This window comes from Mus caroli, unplaced genomic scaffold (genome assembly GCF_978045245.1).
Source record: "Mus caroli unplaced genomic scaffold, Mus_caroli_1 scaffold_10, whole genome shotgun sequence".
Classification (NCBI taxonomy): Eukaryota; Metazoa; Chordata; class Mammalia; order Rodentia; family Muridae; genus Mus; species Mus caroli.
In genome coordinates this window covers 101,268,372-101,288,901 of record NW_028227265.1, presented here as the reverse complement: position 1 = coordinate 101,288,901, position 20,530 = coordinate 101,268,372, and the positions used below count along the sequence as shown (strand labels likewise).

General features: G+C 41.4%; 1 protein-coding gene across 4 annotated transcripts in view; it reads right to left on the bottom strand.

Moving 5' to 3' along the window:
• Window positions 1–20,530, bottom strand: part of Unc5d (unc-5 netrin receptor D) — a 535,933-nt gene that overhangs the window by 162,635 nt on the left and 352,768 nt on the right. The window lies entirely within an intron of this gene.

The following is a 20,530-nucleotide window of genomic DNA, read 5'->3' as shown; positions in this document are numbered from 1 at the left end:
AACTAAGGAGCATTATCATGCTTTCCAAGCAGGCAATACGATGAGTTATTATAACTTCTGTTCCACTTCTTATTAACAGCAGAACCTCCTAGAGCCAGGACTGGTTTCCTGCAGAAGAGAGAGTCCTTGGCTGAATGACAGGAGGAGACAACAAACATGCAATGGGCAAAGTAGGAAACCGCTCTCTTCCAACATCATCAGATCCCATCTTCCATAGGTAGGAGGGTGACAGCAATAGAGGTATCACTTCCCACTGAACCCCCAAAGAGACGAGGTACACGTCAGTGAACAAAGACTAGTTTCCCCCGAACAGAATGCATATAATGTTGCTGAAGAACATGCAGAGGAAAATATTTGTGAAATTTTCTATGAAGTTAGTAGGCTATTTTTATCACTTTGTAGAAAAACAACAAGACAGAGGACAACAACCATACAAACTGGTCTTTTTTGCTTAAACCTCATAATTACACAAAAAGCACTTGAAAATCAATAAGTGCCTGGGCATCTTCTGTTTTTCCCTGTGCATCAGTATTTGTAACCTTTCAAAACTAAATAACTCGCCTCGTCTCTCCCTAGAACTTAGTATAATTCTGCTAAATGTTCTTAATTCTATCAAATGGATGCACTTAGGTCACCAGAGGCTTTCTAAATGAATCCACAAAGCTCTAACTGGAGCTTTCTAGAGAGACCATCAGGGCCAGCAAACACTGCCTGAAAATCTCCCCCGACTCTTACTCCCATTAGAAGAAGCGTTTTACTCCAGTGTTTCCATTAAGGGACCTTTGTTTGCTTCTCCTGTGCATATTATTGCCTTGTGTAGTTTACAGTTTGCCACAGAACTGAAAATGTGCAGCCTTCCTAGTTTTCTGGGAAAATGATTGCCATGTTCACTTGTCTTGATTGAACAGGAATTTTATAGAGTCTAGAAAATGCTTAGGAGTGCACTGCAGATAAAATGGCCAAAGTTTCATCTTATTTAGGAGTTGACAACATGCTTTCCAAAGACACCTGGTTTAAAATTTTAAGTCTCACATAGGGACAGTTATTATCACAATTGAAGTATAAGAATTGTAAGATAATGTGAGTCAATGTAAGCCAGCTACAAATTAAATGCTAAGTTTGTGAGGATAGTAATTAACTTAACTAGCAAGTTTGTGTACTTTTCCACAAACTTGCATAATGGACTGTCAGGGCTAAGCTTCTGTCTTTCACATACAGATAAATGAAAATAAAAAAATTAATTTAAAATATCACACACAGCAGGATACAGGCTCTACAGTCATTTCTGACTGCTGAGGGCGAGCAGAGAAGGAAGTGGTCTCAAGTATATACTAACTGAGAGAAAAATTATAGTTGGACAATTTATTGGTAGGCTTACACTCCACAGATTCAATCAATTATGAACTGGAAATATTCAAGACAAAATTTCACTTTTACCAGATGTGTACAGACATCCTCCTGGTTATTTTCTAAACACTGTTTTCACTGGTCATGTAGCCACTGTATTTTTTGGGCATTATTAAAACTCTAGAGAGCTTTACAGTATACAGAGGTGAGTGAATACATTATATGTAAATACTGTACTATTGGGTATTCATATGTTTCAGGACTTTGAGGATAGGCATTCAAGAACAAATCCTCTACAAAAAAGAGAGGGACTACTTGGGAAGTTGGAAGCATGAGTTAGCACAAGTCTTTTTGTATAAGTCAGGAGCTAGAGCCCATAGGACGGGATAATCCATGGACAGGCTGTTTGCAGAATGTTGGGTGACAAGGGTAGACTGGATGAAGAAAGAGTCCCTGTAGTGGTGTGAATGAGGTTGGTCTCCATAAGCTCATATATTTCCATTTGACTGTTTAAGAAGGATTAGAAGGTGTGGCATTCCTGAGGAGATGTACCATTGTAGGTGCAATCTGAGGTTTCAAAGCCATTGCCAAGTCTGGTCTTTCTCTTTCCCTCTGCCTCCATCTTGTGGATAAGATACAAGTTCCCAGCTACAGCCCCAGTGCCATGTCTCCTGCCAGCCGCCATGCTCCCCACTGTGATGGTCATAGATTAGCCCTCTGAAACTGGAAGCAAGTCCCCATAGCAATAACAAAACCAGGCCCCACCCACAATGACCCACTATCAACAGTACAAATAGAGATGGCTTAAGGAGGCCAACTCATATATATCCCTAGTAATCAACCAAGTCTCCCCTCTTTTCCTTAGTCCCAATGACCTGAAAGGTACAACAACAACAACAACAACAACAACAACAATATATGCACAATACTCTTGTGAATCTGGGTAATTGGAAGATGACCTTGGTTTGACCATGGAAACTTTCCAGCAGTGCACAAGAAATATTAATAGTAGACAAGCCTTGTTTTCAGAGATGCGATCTTCCAGACAGAGTCTCAGGTCCCTCTTAACCTCTGAATATATCTACAATAGCAAGAGATGGAGACCTGCTGGCTGAATATTCTTCGATTTTTGTAGATAAAGAGAATTGGAGGACAAGCAGATGGATTTAGGGTCAAATAACACTGGTGATTCAGGAATCCTCAGTGCCCTTCCTTAGCCTTCATAACAATGGTAATCATGGTCCGTCACATAGAAGACATTTTTATGTCATTCCATGTAATGGGCAAAATAAAAGCAGCAATTTCATCTCCAGGTTAAAGACAGAATCGATGCCTCGTTAAGAAGACTCATTTTCTAAATACTGCCAGATTTGGTACTTCAGCCTGAACAAGGAAATGTGAACAGAAGAGAGGCCAGAGCTCATCCCACATAGAAAGAACAGCAACTTTGAAGCACCAGATGAATGCAAATCCAGAGATAGCAGGTTAAATATCAGACACTGGTTTCATGATATGTGGAGATATAATAGTTCAATTATTGCTACTTCCTGGTCTTAAGTGCCAGGAGGCTCTGATTGCTCGGTGGGAATGCAGTAGATCTTTGTGCTGGAAGTGGGAGGGATGGCAAGTCTTACTTCAGGAGCCAGAAGGATAGTGGAAAATACAAGATTCATGCAGAATGCAAATGTCCACATGGATCCCTGTTAGAAATCCATCTTGTCATTTTGGTCTTTGATAAGTGATGTAAAGGATTCTATGGCTAATATAAGATCATATTAAAAAATAAAGGAAGCACTCCAGGACAATATTACAACTGGCTTTGAGAAAGGCCAGTAACAGCGTGATGAAGAAGCAGGCCAGGAGGTGCATGTTAGATCTATAATATTTGCCAATATTTTGGGTTTTTTTTACTTTTTTTCCATCTACCTGTCTGTATGTCTTCCTGTCTTTCCTTTTTGTTTTGCTATCTTTTGCTTTTTGAGCAGGGTTTCTCTGTGTAGCCCTGGCTGTCCTGAAGTTTTCTCTGTAGATCAGGCTGGCCTCAAGCTAAGAAATCTGTTTGCCAACTGATGGAATTAAAGACACGACCTACCACATCTGGACCAGCTAATACTTCTTACATATAGCCATACACCAGGCCCATGTATTGCCATAATTCTTGTCCTCATATTATAGGCAAGGAACATGTTGCCAGGAGGCAAAGATGCATATTTTCTAAAAAAGTCTAAGCAAAAATATGTTCCTTATTTACTTGCTTAGTTCACACTACCTGCCACAGAAGTGAACACCTTAGACCTTTTTCTTCTTCAATAAGGTCCTGTTTCTGTTTTCTATACATATCCTTCAGTGACAGGAAAAAAATGAGGCTTGACATCGAACAGAGAGAACCAAGTCAACACCTTTCTGATAATGGCGTTTTGGGAACCCCTAGCAGTGCATGGTACAAGCAGCTGAAAGAACATTTGCTTGGGAGTTCGAGGAGCTATGTGACTTTGGGTTATTTTGAAGGCCTTTTTGTGAGTCTCATACAACCTTCAAAAATTGTATATCCAGGCCAAATTACTTTGAAAGGCTTACTTTTTAAATTACATGTGTGCATATGTAATTGTACAGGAAGGCAGGTGACTGCTGTGGCCAGATGGGTGGTGCTGGATTCCCCTGGAGCTGGAGTGACTATAAGCCATTGCAAGCTACCGCTTGTGAGTACTGATAACCAAACATGGGTTCTCTGCAAGAGTAGTGCATACATTTAACCACCGCACCATCTCTCTAGCCCCAGCCAAACGATTTCTATGACTCCTGGCTCAAGAACTGTTCTTCTGATATAAAAGAGAAAAATCCAGTGGCTAGAACCTGCTTTCATCCCCAGCTGATGCTGGACCATATCCAGAGGCATCAATACTCATTATCTTGAATGCTTACAGCCTCAAATTATGCCCACTCTGTGTGAAAAGTCTAGTTTACAGTGAGGACGAGTTGTGGAATACTGGGACAGATTTTTCTTTTCCTTCCCCTAACTATACTACTTCTCAATGGATATCTTTGTGTCATGGTTTGAATGTGAAGTATTTCCCATCAACCGGAATGTTGAATGCTTGCTTCCTTACTACAAAGTTATCTAAAAAAAAATGTTTTGGAAATTTCTGGAGGTAGAGACTAGCTGGAGGAAGAATGGGGGCAGGGACCTTGAGCATTACACCACCTGTGAGCCCTGTCCCTCTTTCTGCTTCCAGGCAGAAACCTCAGAGGAATCCTGCTTATGGGATTGATCTGAAACTCATGTTCAGAACCCTTTCTTATGCAGTCCAGGCATAACTTCGTAGGGATAGTACCACCCACGGTGGACTGGGTTCTGCTATCCCAATCAGCAATCAAGAAAAATGTTACACAGACATCCCTACAGGTCATCTGGAGGCCATTCTTCAGTTGTGTTTCCTTCCCCTCTGTCCCACTCCTGGGTGTGTCTCCAAGGCAACAAAACTGACAAAGCAGTCCCAAGATAACATTGTCCATAAAGTTAAATGGAGTTTAGTGCAAAATTCTCAGAATTTAGCTGTTTGAGGAAACTTCGTGAATTTATTTCATTTTAGCTGTCCATTTTAGCATATGTAAATACCTATGAACTATCTTAAGACAGAACAAAAAATGTTTCTAGATAAGAGATGATGTAAAATAATAAACATGAGAAATTAAAAAGCACAAGGCCCAAGCATTTGTCAATGGGTTACATAGCAGGAAATCTTGAATCACTCCACCATGGAGGAGTGAGCTTTCCTTTACCCCCATCTACCTTCTCTTAGAACCCTAGACAACTTATCTCGGATTATCTGATCTCTAGGAATAGTACACGCAGTTAGTATCTGAAAACCGTAAATATCAGAGGATATTTTAAAAGACATTTATGTGTTGAATTGCAGTTTCAAGTTAGAACACTAAGAGTAAAGAAAAGTCTCAGAGAAAGGAGTAGAAAGCATATATATCTTCAGATTTTAAAGCACAAATGATTGTCCTTGTTTACATAACTTAAATCAAGACTTCTCTTCTTAGTGGATGATAGCGTCAAGTGCACAAGCAGCTTTTGAAAGTGGTATATAAAGCAATACTTCTAAAGAGATGACATCTTCAAGTCTACGAAATATGGTGTTATCTGTCACATACACGGCAATGCATACCTGAAAAAAAAAATGAAAGCAACAGCAGCTAGTGGACGATGAAGGTAAATACAGAAGCAAGAGTGTTAGTCTCCTTTAAATAATGCACCAATGGCACTTTCCAGGAGAGGATGGCATTTGGAGTCTTCTGTGCTGATGAATATTTGAAAATCTAGGGTCATTTTCCATAGAAACAGAAGGCTGGATTTTGCTAAGATATCTGCACTCTCAGACAGAGAAAACCCATAGAGTATAAATTATTTACCAGGGCAAAAGACTGCATGACTGCCATGAAGGGAATTGTGACAAATTAATACACTAAAGATGCCTTGAATGTGCTCAGACTCTGCAGGCCCTGTCCCCATGTCCCTGCAAGGCGCTGAATCAAAGGAGTTAGCGTGGAGATTGCATGATTAATTGAGTCAGGCAATTATATCTGGACAGTATGGTTAAAAATGGGTGAGTCTGCTTCAAAGGTCACTGCTTTGCCCTGGAAGGTGGCGGTGAACTGTCTGAAAGAGAAACTCAGGAGCCTCAGCGTCTACAATGCAGATACGGGAAGCCGCCTCTCCTTGCTCCTACCTAAATTTTAAAAATTAAAAAAAAAGAAAAATTAAAAATCCAGGTAGCAGTTTTGTTTGCCAATGTGGGTAATGTAGCAAGATGAATGAATCTGCCTTTTAACGACTTCTTAGTTCATGCATGTGAGCAGTATCTATTTGGGTGGATGCTGGCCTTGCATGTCCCAGGTTACAGAAACTGAATGTTCACCAGAGTGTGGCTTAAGAATCATTTCCATTTTCAGCTAGTAACCACTTCCCACACTAACGGCAGCACCCCAGCATTAAGAGTTTTACAAAGCAAACACACTGCTCCTAGCTACCAACAAGCCAGATCTCTTTTTTTTTTCTTTTTTTAATTACATATTTTCCTCAATTACATTTCCAATGCTATCCCAAAAGTCCCCCATACCCCCCCCCCCACTTCCCTACTCACCCATTCCCATTCTTTTGGCCCTGGCATTCCCCTGTATTGGGGCATATAAAGTTTGCAAGTCCAATGGGCCTCTCTTTCCAGGGATGGCTGACTAGGCCATCTTTCGATACATATGCAGCTAGAGACAAGAGCTCTGGGGTACTGGTTAGTTCATCATGTTGTTCCAACTATAGGGTTGCAGATCCCTTTAGCTCCTTGGGTACTTTCTCTAGCTTCTTCATTGGGAGCCCTGTGATCCATCCAATAGCTGACAGTGAGCATCCACTTCTGTGGTTGTTTGGCCCCGTCATAGTTTCACAAGAGAGAGCTATATCTGGGTCCTCTCAGCAAAATCTTGCTAGTGTATGCAATGGTGTCAGCATTTGGAAGCTGATTATGGGATGGATACCTGGATGTGGCAGTCTCTAGATGGTCCATCCTTTCATCACCGCTCCAAACTTTGTCTCTGTAACTCCTTCCATGGGCTTTTTGTTCCCACTTCTAAGAAGGGGCACAGTGTCCACACTTTGGTCTTCATTCTTCTTGAGTTTCATGCATTTAGCAAATTGTATCTTATATGTTGGGTATCCTAAGTTTTGGGCTAATATCCACCTATCAGTGAATACATATTGTGTGAGTTCCTTTGTGATTGTGTTACCTCACTCAAGATGATGCCCTCCAGGTCCATCCATTTGGCTAGGAATTTCATAAATTCATTCTTTTTAATAGCTGAGTAGTACTCCATTATGTAAATGTACCACATTTTCTGTATCCATTCCTCTGTTGAGGGGCATCTGGGTTCTTTCCAGCTTCTGGCTATTATAAATAAGGCTGCTATGAACGTAGTGGAGCATGTGTCCTTCTTACTGGTTGGGACATCTTCTGGATATATGCCCAGGAGAGGTATTGCTGGATCCTCCGGTAGTACTATGTCCAATTTTCTGAGGAACCGCCAGACTGATTTCCAGAGTGGTTGTACAAGCTTGCAATCCCACCAACAATGGAGGAGTGTTCCTCTTTCTCCACATCCTCGCCAGCATCTGCTGTCACCTGACTTTTTGATCTTAGCCATTCTGACTGGTATGAGGTGGAATCTCAGGGTTGTTTTGATTTGCATTTCCCTGATGATTAAGGATGTTGAACATTTTTTTCAGGTGCTTCTCTGCCATTCGTTATTCCTCAGTTGACAATTCTTTGTTCAGTTCTGAGCCCCATTTTTTAATGGGGTTATTTGATTTTCTGGAGTCCACCTTCTTGAGCTCTTTATATATATTGGATATTAGTCACTTATCTGATTTAGGATAGGTAAAGATCCTTTCCCAATCTGTTGGTGGTCTTTTTGTCTTATTGATGGTGTCGTTTGCCTTGCAGAAGCTTTGCAGTTTCATGAGGTTCCACTTGTCAATGGCACAAGCCATTGATGTTCTATTCAGGAATTTTTCCCCTGTGCCCATATCTTCAAGGCTTTTCCCCACTTTATCCTCTATAAGTTTCAGTGTCTCTGGTTTTATGTGAAGTTCCTTGATCCACTTCGATTTGACCTTAGTACAAGGAGATAGGAATGGATCAATTCGCATTCTTCTACATGATAACAACCAGTTGTGCCAGCACCATTTGTTGAAAATGCTGTCTTTCTTCCACTGGATGGTTTTAGCTCCCTTGTCAAAGATCAAGTGACCATAGGTGTGTGGCTTCATTTCTGGGTCTTCAATTCTATTCTATTGGTCTACTTGTCTGTCACTATACCAGTACCATGCAGTTTTTATCACAATTGCTCTGTAGTAAAGCTTTAGGTCAGGCATGGTGATTCCACCAGAGGTTCTTTTATCCTTGAGAAGAGTTTTTGCTATCCTAGGTTTTTTGTTATTCCAGATGAATTTACAGATTGCACTTTCTAATTTGTTGAAGAATTGAGTTGGAATTTTGATGGGGATTGCATTGAATCTGTAGATTGCTTTTGGCAAGATAGCCATTTTTACAATGTTGATCCTGCCAATCCATGAGCATGGGAGATCTTTCCATCTTCTAAGATCTTATATAATTTCTTTCTTCAGAGACTTGAAGTTTTTATTATACAGATCTTTCACTTCCTTAGTTAGAGTCACGTCAAAATATTTTATATTATTTGTGACTATTGAGAAGGGTGTTGTTTCCCTAATTTCTTTCTCAGCCTGTTTATTCTTTGTGTAGAGAAATGCCATTGACTTGTTTGAGTTAATTTTATATCCAGCTACTTCACCGAAGCTGTTTATCAGGTTTAGGAGTTCTCTGGTGGAATTTTTAGGGTCACTTATATATACTATCATATCATCTGCAAAAAGTGATATTTTGACTCCATCTTTTCCAATTTGTATCCCTTTGATCTCCTTTTGTTGTCTAATTGCTCTGGCTAGGACTTCAAGTACAATGTTGAATAGGTATGGAGAGAGTGGACAGCCTTGTCTAGTCCCTGATTTTAGCCAGATCTCTTAAAGAAAGTGAAGGCCAGTACAAACCAGAAAGGCAGGTTTACAAGATAGACTTGGGCTGCATATGGATACAGGGGTTTGCCAGATAGTGCGGTCCAGAAAATGTTTGAACTTATACAAGGGAAATAATAAAAGAGTGCTTTTTGCTGAAGCTCTGAGGAGGTCTGGATAACACATATTCCCAGGCTGTACTCTGGAGAAAGTAATAGCAACCCAGCAAGTGGAAATTGTACCTTGCCAGCTCTGCTTTAATCATTTTGAAGCACTTGTATCTTGCAGACAGCTTTGAACCTAAATGAGCTGAAGGCTACATGTGCCCAGCTATAAACGCAACACCTTACAGAATCTAATTAATCATTTTCATTCATTTTTTAAGCCTAGGAGCATGGTTTCCATGGTTTGCTAAGCATGATAATCACATATATGCACATAGCTAATCAGGAAGCCAAAGTCTAAGGGGAGGCTATATTTTAATCTTTTTGGTTATAATTACAATTTAAAACTAAGACCTAAACAAAACATGGATGGTTAATATTTCTGAGTTTCTAAGATACTGTGATCTTTATGCTAGGATTTTTTAAGATACTTTGAAAATGATGTAGAACTTATACATTGGAACCTGCTTGTTCACTGAGATCTTTCTTGATTTGTATTAAAAACAAGTAAATAAATAGCCCTGGGGGAGAAAACAAAACAAAACAAAACAAAACCATGTGGTCCTTTGCAGCCACAATGAGGCAGGAGGTCAGCTGCCCCTGGACTGCGCACACTTCTCATTAGCATTAACGAGAATGCTGCACATGCATCAAGAAGGGAAAAAGACCCCACCGGTTCTGAACAACAGTTGAAAGACAGCCTTGCTATCTGCCAAGAAGCAATTTAATTAAACTCTTATTTATTGCTATTCCCTCCAGTTTCAGGGGTTTCCTAGAGCAGCCGCAGACGCTGTGTTTGCTTATTACAAAGGCAGCCTTGCTTACTTTCAGTGGGTTTTCAGATCAATAATCACTGAGACATATATTGCATACTCTGACTGGAGCACTGAAGTCAGCGTGTCCTTAAATGAAAAATGAAACACACTTATTGTATTTGTAACTAATGTTCCTTAAAAGTAAAGCAAATATTGATATTCTAGGCACACATAAAAACCAGGATCTATAACTAAGTGTGTAAAATGCACACTGCATGCATTTAATAATCATATTCCATTTTCAATAAGGGGAAACAGGGTACAACGACTACAATAATTCACCAGCCCCTTCTTCTCCTCAGCAAGCAGCACATTGTTTTATTAGAATATAGCCATCCTGCCACATTACAGTTTACAGTATTTGTACAAGAGCTGTAAATACGCTGCCCATCTAAAATACGAAATAGAAACTCCAGCCTCAGCAATAGTTGCAAGTTGGCATTTTATGCGATTTTCCCATTTTCTTGATGTGTTTGCAATGAAGTCAGTACTGCCCAGAAGAGAAATTATTTTACATTTCCATTAAAAGCTACAGTAGTAAATAAACCGCAGAGTTTATGTAGATACCCACCAAAACATTGAGGGGAAGCCATTAAAGTGCCAAACCCCCGAGTTAAGCATTTGATAAAAGAGCACCTATAAGGCACATTTCTAGGATTTTTTTCAAGTGATAGAGTTTTAAAGATATTTTATAATACTATACCAACCTCTGCAGAACAGTCAAAAGTAAAGTGAAGTTTATGTTTGTCAGTAAAGCAACCACACAGCCCATCGCAATGGAACACCCTGCCAGGGCTGAGATGAAATGGTGGGATTGACAAGCAAATAAAATGCTGGAGACTGAAGTTCACATAAACTGCTGGGGAAGCAAACACCAGTGCAGGCACACACATCCACACTCAGAATAGATGTGGGGTAGATTACAATGATTAAGGGGGTGATAAATAATAATTAACATCCCCATAATTGAAAAAAGACTCTCTTCGAAGGACCAAATTAACAAGGTGGTTTACAGGCAGTGAGCGAGCGAGCAAGCGACATCTCTGCGATGTGACTCACAATGGCTGGCTTGCTGTGGAGAGGAAAAAAACATAGCGATTTGTTAATTTACGGAGACACTGTGAATGATTTGGTGACGTTCACTTAGGTCATCCCTTGGGAAATGTGGTTGTACTGAAGGAAAAAGAAAAGAGGGGAAGTGCTTGCATCCCAGGAGAATGTGTGCTATCTGTGTATCCTGTGCCTGCCTCCTTTCTTCAAGATAACAGAACAATCTAGAGGCTAGGCTTCATTATCACCTGCATTTCTGTTAAGTAAAGACATGAGCTGAGTCAGGAGAGAAGAATTTGTCTGAGATCATAGTCCATGGCAGCCAAGAGCAGAGCTTTGGATTCTTGTCTGTTGATTCCAGAGCACAAGCCTTCTGGGGATGGAAAACTGCATCTGAGATCAGAGGCTATGTGCACCGGGATTAAATGATGAAAGGCTTCCATCCCCTCTTCACTCTCAGCCCTCCTGTCCCACATAGGGCAGGCACGCGGATGGGCTCCCGTCCATATTCTAAGATTGTTTACACACCCTCAGATGATTCACTCACACCTGTAGCTTTGAGCAGAAATACGAGATTTCTCTTCCCACCACGCTGATGCCATTGTGGACACACAAACAAAGCACATGAGGACAGTTACTCCTGGATGTTAGAAATATGCATAGAAATTGACTGATGAGATTTCTGCTGTCTTCACAGATTCCAGAAAACATTCATCTTTAATCTGCTAGCACTGAAGATGATGGACCTTTAAACTTGGTGTTTTATCATAATATATATGATCTATGATGACCTTTTACGTTTTGTAGAGAAATAGGATAAATGAAACAACATAATGAATTCATTATAAATGTAAATTTATTTAAGATGTGCCATTATGAGACTGTAAGGCATCCTTTGTGGTCCTATTCTAAATGAGTAATGGTTGTCAAACAAAGCAGCTTTGTATTATAATGCCCTTTTCTGGGAACAGAATGAGAAGCAGGTAACACTTGGTTAGTTCCTTGTTTTAAGGAGTAGGAAGTCTTACTGGATTCTGAAATCCAGGAAAGTCTGGGGGCCATTTACCACATAGAAAGCAAAAAAGGACGAGCAATACAACATAACATACAAATGTATAGCTGGAGTAAATAAATGGGGAAGGCAAAGAAGAGGATGTTGAGGAAAGAGGAGGGCAAAAACAATTTTGGCAAAAACTCTGGCATAAGGGAATAATGAAGTCATCACAAAAATAATAAAAATAAAATAAAATGTACGCCTCGGGTGTGTAGAGCACATTCCCTGTTCCAGTGCCCAAAGTAATAGAGATTTTACTCAGGCAAAGAAAGTAATAAGGGACAAACAAACATAAAAACGAGTCAGAGCCCAACATGGTGATGTACTGACCGAGTGCTTCCCGGCTTGCCTTAGGATTGGGCTGACGGCCGCCACGGGAACACAGCAATGTCTATCTGATCAGACAGCACGAAGAAATTACCATCAGAGAAGCATGGCAAAGTGATAATTTATCCTTTTTGCTGACTCTATCATTTGGACCAGGGATCCATTAGTCATATTGATTCTAGATCTTCCACCTTGACTGGTACAGAGCACTTCCAATGACACAATCAAGTTGTTCGCATTCTTCATTGTTTTACGTGGAAAGTAAATGGATTTGTCACTGAGAAAACATGCCCCCAGCATTTGCTTCATCCCCAAAGCTGAGAGAGATCACAAATGGTGGTGAAGAATGCATTCGCCTTGACTGGAATGTACTAAACCATTCCAGGTTAACAAAAGCAGATATGAAGGTGGACAAAACTCATATTCGGAAGAAGGAATAATTAATACAAAATGGAAAACACGGATCCTTAACAAGGTTCCAGCTAAGAAAAGCACCAGGGTAGAGCTGTGCCCCATGCTGGGATGAAGGGCCTACTTGCCTAGCATGTACCAGGCACTGCATATATCTCCAGCACTGCCTCTTTTCTCAAATCCCTAATGGATTTATGACCTACTACTGCTTTTGACCATAAACATTTGATGTGCCATGGACAAAGAAAATGCTATAAAGACATTTCCTGTTTTAGAGACATTCATAACATTGTTGTGCAGCATTTTCTTAGTTTTCAGGAGGACACCAGTTCAGAGAGGATAGCAAGATGGCTAGGAGGAGCTTGGACTGCACCTGGCTAGCCCCTCCCCCCCACCACACACACACACACTGCCATGAAACTCAAGAAGAACGAAGACCAAAGTGTGGACACTTTGCATCTTCTTAGAATTGGGAACAAAACACCCATGGAAGGAGTTACAGAGACAAAGTTTGGAGCTGAGACAAAAGGATGGACCATCTAGTGACTGCCATATCCAGAGATCCATCCCATAATCAGCCTCCAAACGCTGATACCATTGCATACACTAGCAAGATTGTGCTGATAGGACCCTGATATAGCTGTCTTTAGTGAGACTACGCCGGGGCCTAGCAAACACATAAGTGGATGCTCACAGTCAGCTATTGGATGGATCACAGGACCCCCAATGGAGGAGCTAGAGAAAGTACCCAAGGAGCTAAAGGGATCTGCAACCCTATAGATGGAACAACATTATGAACTAGCCAGTACCCTGGAGCTCTTGACTCTAGCTGCATATGTATCAAAAGATGGCCTAGTCAGCCATCAGTGGAAAGAGAGGCCCATTGGACATGCAAACTTTATATGCCTCAGTACAGGGGAATGCCAGGGCCAAAAAATGGGAGTGGGTGGGTATGGGGGTGGGGGGGAGGATATGGGGGACTTTGGAATAGCATTGGGAATGTAAATGAGGAAAATATCTAATTAAAAAATATATTTTTAATTGAAAAACAACTACATAACTTTCCTTCCTCTCTTTTATTTCCTTTATCCCATCCCTGGGACCTTACCTCGAACCATTCCCACCTTCCTCCCACGCTCAAGTTGATAGCCTCTTTATTATTTTACACACACACACACACACACACACACACACACACACTAACACATACAATGTATATATAAATGGCTATAGATAGAGCCTGATGAGTTCACACCTTGCCTATTTTAAAGAGATGAGTGTTGTGTTGTCGACTACTCTTCCATCAACTTGACACACAAACTGGAGTTCTCTGAAAGGAGGAAACCACAATTGAGAAAATTACTCCATGACTCAGGTATAGGGCATTTTCTTAATTAGTGATTAAAGGGGGAGGGCCCAGCCCATTGTGCATGGTGCTATCTCTGGGCTGGTGGTCCTGGGTTCTATAAGAAAGCAGGCTGAACAAGCCAGGGGAAGCAAGCCAGTGGGCAGCACCCCTTGATGGCTACTGCATCAGTTCCTGTCTCTAGGCTCCTGTCTTGTTTGAGTTCCCGTTCTGATTTCCTTCAATGATAAACAGCAATATGGAAGTATAAATAAACTCTGTCATCTACAACTTGGTTCTTGGTCATGGTGCATTTCATCATAGCAAGAAAAACACTAACTAAGACACCTAGGTTGTTCTCAAATGCTTGGGTTCATGGGATGCTCTCACCTCAGTCTCCAAAGTAGCTGAGATATTTGGTACATGTCAATCCATCTGGCTTAAGATCCACATTTTTAAAAGAGCAGGTTTATAATAAGTAACACCTTCTGAAGGATTTTCAGAGCCCCCCAGCTGTTGCTTTGTGCCTCTGACTTTTATACAGGAAAAATATTAGTATCTCTATTTAAGGAACTGTAACTCCAGACCTGGAAGTCAGGTCTCCTGAACACATGCTCTGAAATCTCACCAAGTTGTGCCATTACATTCATTTGTCTCCTTTTAGATTGTTTTGTGAGACTTTGGTGAAGACTGAATCATACACTAAGGGCAAATGCTCCACTCATCACTGTGTAACTATGGAATTTTGATATATGCAGAAAACTGTCTGTGGTCACTTGCTCTGCAGGGGCACCTCCTGATATGACTCACATTCACTGTAAGCATTCCATTCCAGAACATTTGTAAACATCGTTTCAAGGCCAGGCAGGGTTGCAGTTTGTAGCTGTCCTGTGTAGCTTTTACTTTTGCCATGTGAAAGCCAGTGGGTCACCTGGGAGTAGGGACATAATACAGACAGTGACCATGAACTGGGGGGGAACTTACACTTTCTTTCGATTCGTCTTTCCTCCTCATTCAGTTCTCATACAGATCCAATTGCAGTATAGCTTACTGCAATGTAATACATATACCTCTGATCCATCACAAAACCCAGCATAATCATTTTCATTTGAACTTCCATATTTCTTCAACATTTTTTTCTGAATATCTATTATACACCAGATTGGTTTAATAGGTTTAATGACAGCTTATTAAGAGGTGAATATGATGTTATACCCACTGATTTCAAGTGATCACAGGCAAGTGAGATGTGTTACAGACCACTGATTAATGTGGAGCTCCACTGAACATAATGGAGTGAGCCCAAGCTATACAGCAGTCAAGACATTAAACAGAATGTACAGCAGCAGAGTCCCTCTCCTCCCACCTTTAACTTTCTGTGTCTTTGATAGACAGGGTCTCATGTAGTCTAGGCTGCCCTCAATTATGCTGTGTAGCTGAAAGTAACTATACATTAGTGTACCTCTTGCATCCACCTCCCCATGCACCAACATGCCTGGCTTCAAATGATGCTGGAAGTAAACCCAGGTCTTTGTAGGTGAGAGGCAAACATTCTACTAAATGAGCTAAAACCCTAGACATTCTCTCTTATCCTCTCTTCCTTTTTGTGGTGGAGACTGAAGCCCAGGCTGTAAGCATCCTATGCCAGAACTCTCCAAATGAGTTACTTCCCCATCACTATGGTATACAAACTCCCTAAAAACCAATATCTCTGCCAGCATTTCAACAATAGCTGTTTGGCAATGTCTGATCATAGTTTTGGGTAGTTATACTTGGGTTGGCTAGGACATTGCTAGCTTAATAACATCAATGGGTAGAAAGAAGCTAACGATGCTGTCCAACAGTTTTCCCTTGACCAGGATATCCCCTTAAAGTAAGAATCAGCCCACAAACACATATCAGTATTATTAAGGTTAAAAACTCTCTGTCTTATGCTTAAAAAAAAAAGTCAGAGTCAGGTATCAACTGATAAGTAGTAGAAAGGGGATAGGGATTGTCTTTGATTGACACGATCTTTGGTTATCCCAGGAATCCATAATTGCTACAAATAGCCAAAAAATTAACAGAAAGCAGGAAACTGAGGCATGAAAACGGCACAATAAGTCCATGAGTCGGCCAGGTTGAGAAGTGGGTCGGAGCTAGATCTCATGCTTGAATGAAGGTAGCTGAAAGAAATGGAGCAAGCCACTTTAAATGCAGGTAGTAAGGTTAGCCAGTCATAAGGGTATGATAGGCCATGGCAGAATAAGCCCTTGCGAACAATACATGCAAAATAAAGCATATGCAGAAGTTGGCTGAGACAATGGAGTGAGGACCTGAGGTGAGCAGAAGCTCTTTTGATACAATAAAGCACTGGTGTGATCTGATAGGACACAAAAGCTTCTGCCATGCTGTTGTACCATAGGAGCTTTGAGAACCTATCATCATTATGTGACTGAAAGCATCCTGCTGCATGGAAACAATCATGACAGCACTTCACCAGCCTTGGTCTGCCCCTGGGCATAGATTTTAGTGAAGCAGTCTAACGACAATACAGCCCGAGAAATCTAAGTCTCCTACGTGGCTCTAATGGGATCAAAGGCACTGAGGAATGGGAGGATCCCTGTGTTCTCAGAATAGATGAGAAAGGACACCTTCAAAGGCTCTATCAGAGAGTTCTGGGAGTCTACACTGAATGCCGAGGGGAAGGGCTAGTTCAGGGGCATTGAATGATGTAAAGACTTGTGACCTTCTTGTCAGCTGCAATGTTTGTTTGGAGTCAGAGGACAGCAGCACACCCAGTAGCCGTGCAGAATGGACAAAGTGAAGTCTGGACAATGGTACTCAGAGGCAGTGGCAGCGGTGCTGGGACTGAGACAGGCTGCCCTAGGTCGGGAGTACAAAGCATCCACAGGTCTACCTAGCCTTTCATCTGCTCCGCAGGACAGGGGCAACAGACCTAACTAAATGGGCTTCAAAAGTCAGGTCTACTACTTCCTGAGGTTTGGGAGGGAGCGATGGCTGTCACAGCAGTTGTCAGGGTACTCCTAGGCTCTCTACTCCCTTTTATTCTTAGGAGTCAACATTTAATGCAAATTCGAAAGTATTTAGTGTTATGTTACATTTTATAAATGTTACTTCCAACAAGGGCACTGAGACCCCTATACCAACTTAACCCTTACCAGCTTGCCACTTAGTCCAATTCCAGCCTCCTGGAGTGAGGAACAGTGTGGTTGGCTTTTTAAAGTGGAATTATAGGCCAACAAGTACATCTAGTAGTCACCTCTCTGATGCACAATGTCTCTTCAATGTCTCTTCACAACCCGAGAGAAGTCAGTCCAAACGTTCAGCACAGCAGAGCTTCTGAGTGTGCCCCTATCTACTCCCTAACTCCAACACTTGGGTAGCTTTTAAGGCTTTCTCAAAATGAAGCTAACAAAAAAAAGTGTGCTTCCTGACCAGTCATGACATTTCACACTTATGTGATTTCATCTCTCATCCAATATAGCCCCGCCACACAATGGGCTTATAATCACTTTTCCAAAATATGCATGAGAATGCTATTCAGAACAGTCTTGGTAAGTAGAAATAGACATATCCCTCCAATTTTACTGTTACTATCTTAACAGTCAACATTCAAGCTGTTAGAGTCTTCTTTGAGTATTTTATTATGAGTTATGTGTATGTGTTTGTGTCTCTGTGTGGGTATGTGCATGGACATGCATACCTTCCCAGGCCCAAGAAAGGAGTCAGGCCCTCTGGCGCTGGATTTATAGGTATTTGGGAACTGTCTTGGATGCTAGGAACTGAATTCAGATCTGCTGCATAACAGCAGGCACTTTAACCACTGAGTCATTTCTCCACCCCCTATTCGATTTTTATTTACATATTTATATCATTTGTTTGATACTTGAACTGATTAAGAACAGCAGAAGTATCCCATTCATTGCCAAATACTTTGAGGCACAGAACTCATTTATTAAATAAGTTGAAATCTGTGGTTATGTGATTTGAGAACCAATTGCATAACTAACTGACTATGGACAGTCACTAGTCTAAAATATTGTACTGATGGGAAACAGATCAGCATCCAGGAGGAATGTTGTGCTATCTGATACTGAAAATCCATTGGTGGCATGCAGATACCCACAGAATCTCTTCCCTTGGCAACTTCTGGGCATAGAAGAAGTGACAATTGACAGTATAGGATTGTGCCAAAGGCTAAACTTGAAGTGAACAAAACAAAACAAACCAAACAAACAAAAAAACCAGGGCTCCTACAATCTGGGGGTGGGGTGGGGTGGGGTGGGGTGAGGTGGGGTGAGGTGGGGTGAGGTGGTGGTCTTCAAAGTTACTTAGCCTGGTACTCAATTACTGTATCTATAAGACAAAAAAAAGAGTTGGCTGGATGAAAGAGCTAAATAGAAGTTCTCATAGTAACTGCCTAGTAGAAATCCTGGCATGGCGTCCTCGAATGATTGTGAGCAAAGTCAACCATCATTATTGAGGATTGCATCACGTTGGAAGATCACAGAATCAAGGAAAATATCACATAAGCAAGTTCAGCCTCTGTCAGCATCTATATCTATACCGAAGCCTGTTCTTCTTACTGGAAATGTTAATTTCCTTCTTTATCTCTTATCCCTAATACCTGCCTTCGGTACCATTTCATGATTCCCATTCTTGATCCAAGTTCATGAGAATGTGAGGTCTTAAGGGAGATAAACATGTCTTTTTTCTACACAAAGGTATAATAACTCATTGTTAAGGCACACTGTGTTCCTTCTAAATGCATGCAGATACTGTAACTAAGACATTTCAAATAGCACAGGGATGACAATATTGAAAACAGGACTAGTCTAGCTACCTAGTTCAATACATAATTCTCAAAGCACAGGGCCATATCCTACCAGTGACGGTACAATGTGGAGGGGTTCTTGTTCCCATGCAGTACCCACCATGACTGCCTCTAGGGTGTGATCTTAAAGTGAACCAGTTGAGCCAGAAATCTAACAATCAGCTCAACACACTGTGGACAGAAATGGAGTTTTAATCTATCACTGTGACAATCAAGGGTCACTGTAGGCAGTCCAGAGAGCCTCGGAAATACTGCACACAACTAATAAATACCTCCATAGAGAATCTGTTTGGGGGAATAGACAGCCAGATCTTCAAGCCAATACTGAATCAACAATGAAAAGAACAGTTCCAATTCAGTTAAGCCAGAGCCAAGAGAGACTGAGTTATATTTAAATCAAAATTCACCACAGCAGGGGATTATCAGCTGTTCGGCTTTTGAGTGTTGGATGGTTTTTCTTGGAAAGTTAACAGATAGAGCCAAGTGAGGCTGAGCTTCGTGTGAAGTGAGCTGTGCAGCTGCTAGGCTGGGATGGTTTGCCTGTAATCGGTAGGGTGGAAGCCACTGCAATTTGTACAAAGCAAAGCCTAGGGACTTGCGGTATAAGTCACTTTTTCACTTGATGTGCTTGCTAGGCAGCCAGATCTATGTGGCTCCTAGGGAAGATTGCACTGGCTCCTTAAGATGTTATAGAGTGGGGGAGAAAAAAAAAGACAACAACAAAAAAATGAGAGCTTGTGGTATAATGACAGTCCACCTAGGATTCCATCAGCAGCAGGTTCTAGAATTATAGCCAACCTGTAATAAGATCAGCTGGATGCATCTCTATCGCACCTGTAGGCAGGTGCTTATTCTGCAGGTGTCTAAACCACCCACGGAGGAGAAATGGGCACACTCTATTCTACTGGCAGTTATGTGAAAGAATGTCCACAGGGCTGGTGCTTATTATCATCACCCACAATTAACTAAAAGTTAAAAAAAAAAAGCAGTAGCTGCAGGTATCATGTCTTCCAAAGCAGACTGTAGAGAGCCGTGAGGACCAGAGGACCCCCATGGCAGAGAACTGCCAAGAGAAGCTGCTGATGGTGCGCATGGTTGTGGTTGCTTCTTTCCAATTTAATGAGCTGAAAAATACAGGCATCCTGCATTTGCAGAGAGGATCAGGGTGGTGCGGATTGGGCTGCCTAGAAACTTTAAAACCTGTGCTGTCTCAGCAGGACTGGGATGCAAGTCCTGATTCACACCCATGGAACATTACTGCTGAGTTACAGATCTGTAGCTGTCTGGATGGAGGCCTCCTGGGCTGCTCTTACTTCTGCATAATTCAAGACTTAAAGGCTGTTTATTGCTGCTAAACTGTGTAAGAAGACCTAGGATGGAGAAATAGTTCTCCACCTTCATTATGATAATCGAGCAAGCAGACATTTGCTTTCCTTATGCATGGCTTTAAAGAATATCATTGCACTCACTGGTTGGTTGTGGGCTGTCTGGATTGCTATTAAAACCAGATCCATGCCCATCTTTGACACTAAGTAACCCTGTCCTGACATCCCTACAATCCCAGTACAGCACACATTCCATTGCCCTCAACGTGC